Source organism: Oncorhynchus gorbuscha, unplaced genomic scaffold (genome assembly GCF_021184085.1).
Source record: "Oncorhynchus gorbuscha isolate QuinsamMale2020 ecotype Even-year unplaced genomic scaffold, OgorEven_v1.0 Un_scaffold_11074, whole genome shotgun sequence".
Taxonomy (NCBI): Eukaryota; Metazoa; Chordata; class Actinopteri; order Salmoniformes; family Salmonidae; genus Oncorhynchus; species Oncorhynchus gorbuscha.
The window spans coordinates 1-10,227 of record NW_025753716.1 but is presented as its reverse complement, the minus strand read 5'-3'; the positions used below and the strand labels follow the sequence as shown (position 1 = coordinate 10,227).

The 10,227-nt window shown below is 43.6% G+C and overlaps 1 pseudogene; it reads left to right on the top strand.

The window, feature by feature from the left end:
- Positions 1-7,550: 7,550 nt before the first annotated feature.
- LOC124030385 lies at positions 7,551-9,878 on the top strand (annotated as a pseudogene).
- The last annotated feature ends 349 nt before the right edge of the window (positions 9,879-10,227 follow it).

The window sequence follows — 10,227 nt, the reverse complement described above, 5'->3', positions numbered from 1 at the left end:
ACAGGCATGTTGTTGGGACTGGGTATGGTCTGATTCTAGAGAACAGGACATGTTGTTGCTGTTGGACTTGGGTGGTGGTCTCCAATTCTAGAGAACAGGACATGTTGTTGTTGTTGGACTGGGTATGGTCTGGATTCTAGAGAACAGGACATGTTGTTGGACTGGGTATGGTCTGATTCTAGAGAACAGGACATGTTGTTGTTGTTGGACTGGGTATGGTCTGATTCTAGAGAACAGGACATGTTGTTGTTGTTGGACTGGGTATGGTCTGATTCTAGAGAACAGGACATGTTGTTGGACTGGGTATGGTCTGATTCTAGAGAACAGGACATGTTGTTGTTGGACTGGGTATGGTCTGATTCTAGAGAACAGGACATGTTGTTGTTGGACTGGGTATGATCTGATTCTAGAGAACAGGGACATGTTGTTGTTGACTGGGTATGATCTGATTCTGAAGAACAGGACATGTTGTTGTTGTTGGACTGGGTATGGTCTGATTCTAGAGAACAGGACATGTTGTTGGACTGGGTATGGCCCGATTCTAGAGAACAGACATGTTGTTGGACTGGGTATGGCCTGATTCTAGAGAACAGGACATGAGTATTTGTTGGACAGGATGTTGATGTTGTTACGACTAGGTATGGTCTATTCTAGAGAACAGGACATGTTGTTGACTTTAGAGAACAGGATACTGGAGATGCGGTCTGATTCTGAGAACAGGACATGTTGTTGGACTGGGTATGGCCTGAGAGAACAGGACATGTTGTTGACGGTCTGATTCTAGAGAACAGGACATGTTGTTGGACTGGGTATGGCCTGATTCTAGAGAACAGGACATGTTGTTGGACTGGGTATGGTCTGATTCTAGAGAAATAGGACATGTTGTTGTGGGCACGTTGGAGAACAGGACATGTTGTTGATGGTCTGATTCTAGAGAACAGGACATGTTGTTGGACTGGGTATGGTCTGATTCTAGAGAACAGGACATGTTGTTGGACTGGGTATGGTCTGATTCTAGAGAACAGGACATGTTGTTGGACTGGGTATGGTCTGATTCTAGAGAACAGGACATGTTGTTGTTGGACTGGGTATGATCTGATTCTAGAGAACAGGACATGTTGTTGTTGTTGGACTGGGGTATGGTCTGATTCTAGAGAACAGGACATGTTGTTGTTGTTGGACTGGGTATGGTCTGATTCTAGAGAACAGGACATGTTGTTGGACTGGGTATGGTCTGATTCTAGAGAACAGGACATGTTGTTGTTGTTGGACTGGGTATGGTCTGATTCTAGAGAACAGGACATGTTGTTGGACTGGGTATGGTCTAATTCTAGAGAACAGGACATGTTGTTGTTGTTGGACTGGGTATGGTCTGATTCTAGAGAACAGGACATGTTGTTGGACTGGGTATGGTCTGATTCTAGAGAACAGGACATGTTGTTGGACTGGGTATGGTCTGATTCTAGAGAACAGGACATGTTGTTGTTGTTGGACTGGGTATGGTCTGATTCTAGAGAACAGGACATGTTGTTGGACTGGGTATGGTCTGATTCTAGAGAACAGGACATGTTGTTGGACTGGGTATGGTCTGATTCTAGAGAACAGGACATGTTGTTGGACTGGGTATGGTCTGATTCTAGAGAACAGGACATGTTGTTGGACTGGGTATGGTCTGATTCTAGAGAACAGGACATGTTGTTGGACTGGGTATGGTCTGATTCTAGAGAACAGGACATGTTGTTGGACTGGGTATGGTCTGATTCTAGAGAACAGGACATGTTGTTGGACTGGGTATGGTCTGATTCTAGAGAACAGGACATGTTGTTGGACTGGTACGGTCTGATTCTAGAGAACAGGACATGTTGTTGGACTGGGTATGGTCTGATTCTAGAGAACAGGACATGTTGTTGGACTGGGTATGGTCTGATTCTATAGAACAGGACATGTTGTTGTTGTTGGACTGGGTATGGTCTGATTCTAGAGAACAGGACATGTTGTTGGACTGGGTATGGTCTGATTCTAGAGAACAGGACATGTTGTTGGACTGGGTATGATCTGATTCTAGAGAACAGGATAGATGCACAGAGAGTATGGAGGCTCATTTAACAACTGATACGTTTCACTTCTATTTACTACTATCTATGGGTTGACTGTGTGTCTATGGGTTGACTGTGTATCTGTGGGTTGACTGTGTATCTGTGGGTTGACTGTGTATCTGTAGGTTGACTGCCTATCTATGGGTTGACTGCCTATCTATGGGTTGACTGTCTATCTATGGGTTGACTGCCTATCTATGGGTTGACTGCCTATCTATGGGTTGACTGCCTATCTATGGGTTGACTGCCTATCTATGGGTTGACTGCCTATCTATGGGCTGACTGTGTATCAATGTGTTGACTGTATAAGTTTATTTTATTCTATTTTACCTTTATTTAACTTGGCAAGTCAGTTAAGAACACATTCTTATTTTCAATGACGGCCTAGGAACAGTGGGTTAACTGCCTGTTCAGGGGCAGAAACGCAGATTTGTACCTTGTCAGCTCAGGGATATGAACTTGCAACCTTTCGGTTACAGCTGGTCACTAGTCCAACGCTCTAACCACTAGGCTACCCTGCCGCCCCCATTAGCAGGGCTCTTTCAATCCCTCCCTGTATGCCATCTGTTTTAAGGTGTCGCTAACAATGCAAACCAAATGGGAGTTAACTTGGTACTAGTCCGTACGCGAAGAGAAGTCCTGCAGACGGCTGTTGACTGTTAAAAAGTGTAAGAGTCGTGTCCTTCGGGTTTTTTTATTGTCGCAAGACCAAACCTGGAGTGTACACACTCACGCTCTAAATACCAGGACTGGATCAATACAACCATCCAAACCGCTGGCTGATTTAGCCAACTTTCGTCTATTCTGAAAACATTGATATACTGTGAGGAAAATGCCATTTAATAGAACTATTTTTTAGCAACTGGAAAAACAAAAGTGTCTTGCTCCTTAAATATGAATTAATATCATTATTATCATTATTATAATTAATATCAGTATCATTATTATAATAATTAATATCATCATTATTAATATAATAACAATTATTATTATTATTATAATTAATATAATTATAATTATTATTATATTATATATATATATTATACAATATATATTATATATTTCCCATGCCAATAAAGCCCTTTGACCTGAAAAAGGACCAGAGTGCTGCCAATGCTCAAAACAGCTCAGAACTGGGAAGTTGGACATTTCCGACTTCAGCATTCAAAACAACTGGGAACTCCGACTGGGAAAAACTAACTAGGAACTTGGGCCTCTTTCTAGAGCCTGACTGGGAAAAATCCAATTAGGGAACTTGGGCCTCTTTTCTAGAGCTCCGACGGGGAAAAGTCCAACGAGGAACTGCAATATTTTCTAGAGCCCACTTTCCTACTCTGAAGATCACTGACGCCGTGATTTGACCTCGTATTTTTGAGTTCCCAGTTGTTTTGAACGTGGCTTGCACTCACAGGGGTCAGGAGTTGTACGGAGACACCCCACCTACCCAGCGGACCAATCAGACTGACACATGAACCTTTTTAACCCCTCACCCCTGCAGCGATTGGGTTTCCTGGGTAAATAACACACTCTCACTTTTCACAAATTAACTCAGACTGCAGAAACAAATAACTCACCTGAAGTGCAGACCAAAAATATATACGTTTTCCTTTATTTAACCAGGCAAGTCAGTTATGAAGAAATTCTTATTTTCAATGACGGCCCAAGGACCTGTGGGTTAACTGGTCTAGGAACAGTGGGTTAACTGGTCTAGAAACAGTGGGTTAACTGGTCTAGGAACAGTGGGTTAACTGGTCTAGGAACAGTGGGTTAACTGGTCTAGGATCAGTGGGTTAACTGGTCTTGGAACAGTGGGTTAACTGGTCTAGGAACAGTGGGTTAACTGGTCTAGGAACAGTGGTTTAAATGCCTCATTCAGGGGCAGAACAACAGATTTTTACCTTGTCAGCTCAGGGATTTGATCTTGCAACCTTTTGGTTAACTGGTCTAGGAACAGTGGGTTAACTGGTCTAGGAACAGTGGGTTAACTGGTCTAGGAACAGTGGGTTAAAATGCCTCGTCCAGGGGCAGAACGACAGATTTTTACCTTGTCAAATTAGGATTCGATCTTGCAACCTTCGGTTACTAGTCCAACACTCTTAACCACTAGGCTACCTAATTTAGATTATAGTTATCTAGAGATATTTTTGGAACCCTTAACCACTAGGCTCATTCATCTTAACCACTGGGCTACCTGCTGGTGTCCAACATGTCAATGACCCATTCACCTTGTGTCCCAGCTCTCTTAACCCAAAAGGCTGAGTAGTGGATGACCAACACTCTTAACACTGGGCTTGTGTCCCAGCTCCCTAATGAAAAGGCTACCTTCTGGGTTACTAGTGGATGACCACCAACACTTTAACCACTAGGCTACCTTCTGAAAAGGCTGAATACTGGCTACCTGTGTCACTAGAAACCTTAACCGAGGGTGTTTAGTCCAACACTTTAACCACTAGGCTACCTGCTGGTTAGCTGGCACTAGGCTCGTTCACCAACCTATTAACCACTAGGCTACCTGCTTGTTTTTCCAACACTCTTAACCACCTCCTTGTATGTTTAGTGGTAGCAATTTCGTTCATGTTTAATTAGTTTGTCTTTATTAGACAGCCGGGCCTGCCTGGTTGTTGTGCGATTATTTCATTAACCACTAGGCTACCTAATTTAGATTATATTTATATGGTGCGGACGTCATCACGTCATTATGAGATATGTAACCCTGATATCTATTATGAGATACAGTACGTTATCTAGAGATGGCGTGACACAATTCCCCGTAACTGTCCCCAAACTCCCTGTTTTTACAGGAATCCTGGTTGGAGTATTCCCAGATTTCCTGCTTATTCCCTCCCTGATTTATATTTTTTGTAACCCTATCGAGATCCTTCATCTACTGTCCTCAAGGTGTCCAATTATGTCAATGACCCACTCACCTTGTGTCCCAGCTCCCTAATGAAAAGGATGAATAGTGGATGCGTCATATTCCTTTTAAAAACACGGAAATAGTTCCAATGGGTTTTAACCCCGTTCATTTTACACATTTAGAATTTGATTTTTTTTTTTATCAATTAATTGTTACTTTGGCGTGATTATTTTCATAGCCGTGTAATTCTCTCTCGGACAATGTGCATTTTATCAATATATTCGCCTCAATTTACTCTCAAATTCGCAAGGATAATTATTGATTAAAAAATGACTTGTCTGAGAGATTTGCAAGGTTATCAAAAGATCACGCCAGGGTAAGCAATGTAACCAATCTCACATAACCCCGAGGGGGCATGGATTGGTCAACACGTCAGATTGACTTGTTTTTTTATCTGCAGTAAAAAAGATATAAAACAGTGAAGACATTCATTAAAACAGGACTTTCACAGCCACACGTTCACTGCTCTCAGACTGAAGAGCAGACAGACCCAACTTCCCAAATAAGGAAGGAGCACTCGAAACCCACCTAGTTGTTCTTTCAAAGAAAATGGTTAATCCTGAAGACCTCTCGTATTGTAACCTTACTACAATGGCAGCAAATATTTGTATGAATCCGACAACACATAACGAAACTTTATTTTTTCTTGAAGTGAATGGTTTTCACCCACTACTCTACCCGCGACCTGCGGTGTTCTTTGATATCTACATCGCGCAGGAGGTTGGATGGAAACTCTAAATGTTCACTCTGTCACACCTACACGAAACACAGACCAGACCGTATAGTTCTAAAATCCTGATGGAAAAATGATTAGTGTAAAAAACGATTGGAACCATTTCGGGTTTTATGACTCCATACTGTGTTACTCAATAGCCTTGATCTAGATCAGTAATTCTGTTGTAGCCCTGAACCAGCTCACTTGAGTTCACCCAATCAAGGGCTTGATGATTAGTTGATAAATTGAATCAGGTGTGATAGATCAAACACGTGGAAAAGCTCAATTGCACACTCCTCACTTCCTCTCTCCCTTCTCTAAACCCATTGGAGTTTTGTCATCAATGGGTTTTGAGAAGGAGGTGAAGTGCAATATGGAACATTCAGCGATGATGGAAGCATTGTGTGAATCTGTTGTCTCCAGTACAGTTGGTGAGAATGACCAGAGGATGGTAAAGAAGAGGGGAGTAAAAAAGGGATGGAAATTAACAGCAGTTTATGGTTGGGAGTGTGATTCACGAGAAATTCCTAAACCAACTCACCCCTAGACCTCCTTACCCTCCTAGACCTTCTCACCCTCCTCACCTCCTCACCCTACTAGACCACTTCACCCTCCTAGACCATCTCACCCTCCTAGACCATCTCACCCTCTAGACCACCTCTCCCTCCTAGACCACCTCACCCTCCTAGACCACCTCACCTCCCTAGACCACTTCACCCTCCTAGACCATCTCACCCTCCTAGACCATCTCACCTCTAGACCACCTCTCCTAGACCACCTCACCCACCTGACCTCCTCACCCTCCCTAGACCACCCTCTCCCTCCTAGACCACCTCCCCTCCTCCTCTCCCTCCTAGACCACCTCACCCTCCTCTCCTTCTAGACCACCTCACCCACCTCCCTCCTAGACCACCTCACCCTCCTAGACCACCTCACCCACCTAGACCTCCTCACCCTCCTAGACCACCTCTCCCTCCTAGACCACCTCACCTCCTCCCTCTCCCTCACCTCCTCTCCCTCCTAGACCACCTCACCCTCCTGAACCCTCTCCTCACCACCTCTCCTCCTAGACCACCTCACCCCTCCTCCCTCCTAGACCACCTCACCCTCCTCTCCTCCTAGACCACCTCACCCACCTCCATCCTAGACCACCTCACCCACCTCTCCCTCCCCAGACCACCTCACCCCTCATAGGGAAAATAACGAGGAAAAGGAACCCCAGTCAATGATGTAACTTTCTTGTGTAACTGGAGTCATTGGGTTTTCATGAATGGAATGACTTCGCTGTTCTGTCTCTACCAGAACATATTCTCTTCTTCAACAGACTGAGTGGGCTAACGGTGTTATGATGTACTTCTATATTAGAAACTAAACCAGACAGCTAGGACTAGACTAACTTTTGTGGACCGAGGGTCATTTTGCAGCTCTATACTACTGGAGAACATTCTAAACTCTTGTTTCTCCTTTTATAATTTTTCTTGTCATTGTCATCTTGTTTTACACATTCAGTCCTCTTGTTTGAATGAAATTAAATTTAATGTGTTAATGGTGACTTTAAGTAAAATGGTAGAAGATGTGACCGTGTGTGTGTGTGTGTGTGTGTGTGTGTGTGTGTGTGTGTGTGTGTGTGTGTGTGTGTGTGTGTGTGTGTGTGTGTGTGTGTGTGTGTGTGTGTGTGTGTGTGTGTGTGTGTGTGTGTGTGTGTGTGTGTGTGTGTTTCCACTTGAGGTGAACATCAGACCACATCCTAGTATAAAGAGAGAGATCAGAGAGCATATCACACAGTAGACCCTGAACTACTGAGTTACATCAGCAAATAACCATGATCCTTCCAGCAGCCAGTTTCTGGACCTCTGCCATGATCCTCTTCTATATCTGCACTCAGGTAGGTGTGTGTTTGTGTGTTTATGTTATCTGACAAATATATATATATATATATGATTATTTCTCTAATTAGTTAGTGTTGGTGTTTTGTCCAATGCTCCTAGGTGACTGTGCAGAGATCATTGGTGGAAAGGAGGTGAAGCTCACTCCTTACCCTACATGGCTCTACTGGAGGACAACATAGAAACAAAATGTGGAGAATCCTGATCCACCAGCAATGGGTTCTGACTGCGGCCCACTGTACTGAGTAGGTCCAATATCTGTCACACCCGAGGGCTCTCTATGGTGTTTTAGGTCAGGCGTGACGAGGGGTTTCTAGGCATTATATTTCTATGTTGGTGTGTGTGTGTTGGTTCCCACTGAGGCAGCTGATAGTCAAAGTTACCTCTAATTGGGGATCATACTTAGTTTGTCCTTTTCCCAGCTGCGATGTGGGATATTGTTTTGTATGAGTGCGATGTAGTTCACAATCATTATGTCGTCGGTTTGGAAGTGTCACTATCTTTAAAATGTGGAACTCTACCACGCTGCTCCTTGGTCCAATTATTCACACGACGGTCGTGACAATATATCAGTGTTGTTGTCCTTGTACAGATGCTGTCACTGTAATGACACTGTTGCTTAGCAACTCCGTCTCAAATGTTGGATTTTTTTAACATTGTGATTCTGAGATTGTGTCATTGTAGTTGTTGGGCTGCTTCCTTCAGCTGATCTAACCAGAAGGTTGTGTTTTCTGTCTGAAGCATCAACAAGGTGTTTCTAGGGGTCCACTCCATCAAACAGGAGGAGAAGGAGACTAGACAGGTCCGTAAGGTGAAAGGTCGCGTCCCTCATCCCTGTACTGACCCCGAATTCAAAGTCAACGACATCATGCTGCTGAGGTCAGTGCTCCGTGGTGTCAGCCATTATTCAAAATCTAGAGACTGTTGAAGGACAATTGACACGACCCTCCTTCTTCTATCCAGTTGGATAAGAAAGTAAAGCAGACTAAGGCGGTGAGACCTCTAGCGTTACCTGTCCCTGTGCCAGACGTCCAAGCAGGGACCCCTGCTCAGTGTCTGGATGGGGAGCCACCGAGAACAATGCTAAAACCATGTCTGACGTCCTGAAATCTACCAACGTCACCGTGATCGACAGGAGAAAATGTAACTCTGCAGACTACTACAACATGACCCCAATCATCACCTACAGCATGCTGTGTGCCGGCTCTGTGGACAAGACCAGGGTGGACTCATGTCAGGTGTGTGTGTGTGTGTGTGTCAGAGGAGGCTGGTGGGAGGAGCTGCAGGAGGACTGACTCATTGTAATGACTGGAATGGAATTACTGGAAAGGTGTCAGACATGGAAACCACATGTTTGACTCCATTCCATCGATGCCGTTCCAGACATTACAATGAGCCCATCCTCCTAAAACTCCTACCAGCCTCCTGTGTGTGTGTGTGCACTTGCTGATAAAGTTGTAATATATTTTGCAGGGAGCCAATGATCAACCATTGATACATGCGTTAAACTGTATATATTGTTTGTAAATGACAAAGTAATCATGTGTGAATTGATGTGCTGTGTGTTTTCAGGGAGACTCTGGTGGCCCGTTGGTGTGTGGAGGTGAACTAAGGGGAGTCGTGTCGCTCGGTACAAAATGTGGCATCAAGACCAAACCTGGGGTGTACACACTCATATCGAAAATGTACCTTGACTGGATCAACAAAACCATGAGGAAGTCACTGATTGACTGATTGATACCTGATTTCTCAATCATTTGTGAAACTATTTAATATTTACTGAATTTGAATTACAGCTCACGTGCTGGAAGCTGTGAAGTATGTTTGAACTCTTGCCAAGCTTTGTGTGAAGATGTGCAGTGATGTAATGAGAACCTAGGCATGTGATGTAGGTACAAAATGGGAAAATATGTGTAACCGATGTGAACTCGCTCTGAGACCTTGAAGCTGCTGTTGCTCTGCGAGGCTCTTTTGTGGAGCGATGGGTAACGATACTTCGAGGGTGGCTGTCGTCTGTGTGCAGAGGGGCCCTGGTTCGAGCCCAGGTCGGGGCGAGGAGAGGGACGGAACCTATACTGTTACATATGGATAAAGGAATTGCTGACAAAAATTAAAATGTGAAAACAAACAGACATTTCAGGTGTTTTACCATCCCTTTAAATGGACTACTATCTATTCAACCTGACATGTCAAGTCTTATTCTAGTTGGAAATAAATCACATTCGATATTTCAAGACAGGAAGTCTTTTTAAACACGGATGTCACACCGTGAGAAACTATTACGGACATTTTCAGACATTACAAAAACAATTATAATAATCCTATGGGAAGCACCTTCATGCATTTCTATAAGTATATATATATATATATGTTTTACAGTGGAGAACCAATGGCTTTGCGGGGCTTTTGAAACGGCGACCCCTGTTATTCATCTGGTGGTAACAAAATCCCCCCCAAAATTGTCACGTGCACCTCATCCAACAGTTGTAGACATTACTGTGAAATTCTTACAAGTCCTTAAAAAGCAGTTCAAGAAATTGAGTTAAGAAAATATTTACAAAATAAAATGTAGTGACATTTTTTATCTAAAGTAACACAAATAACAATAACGGG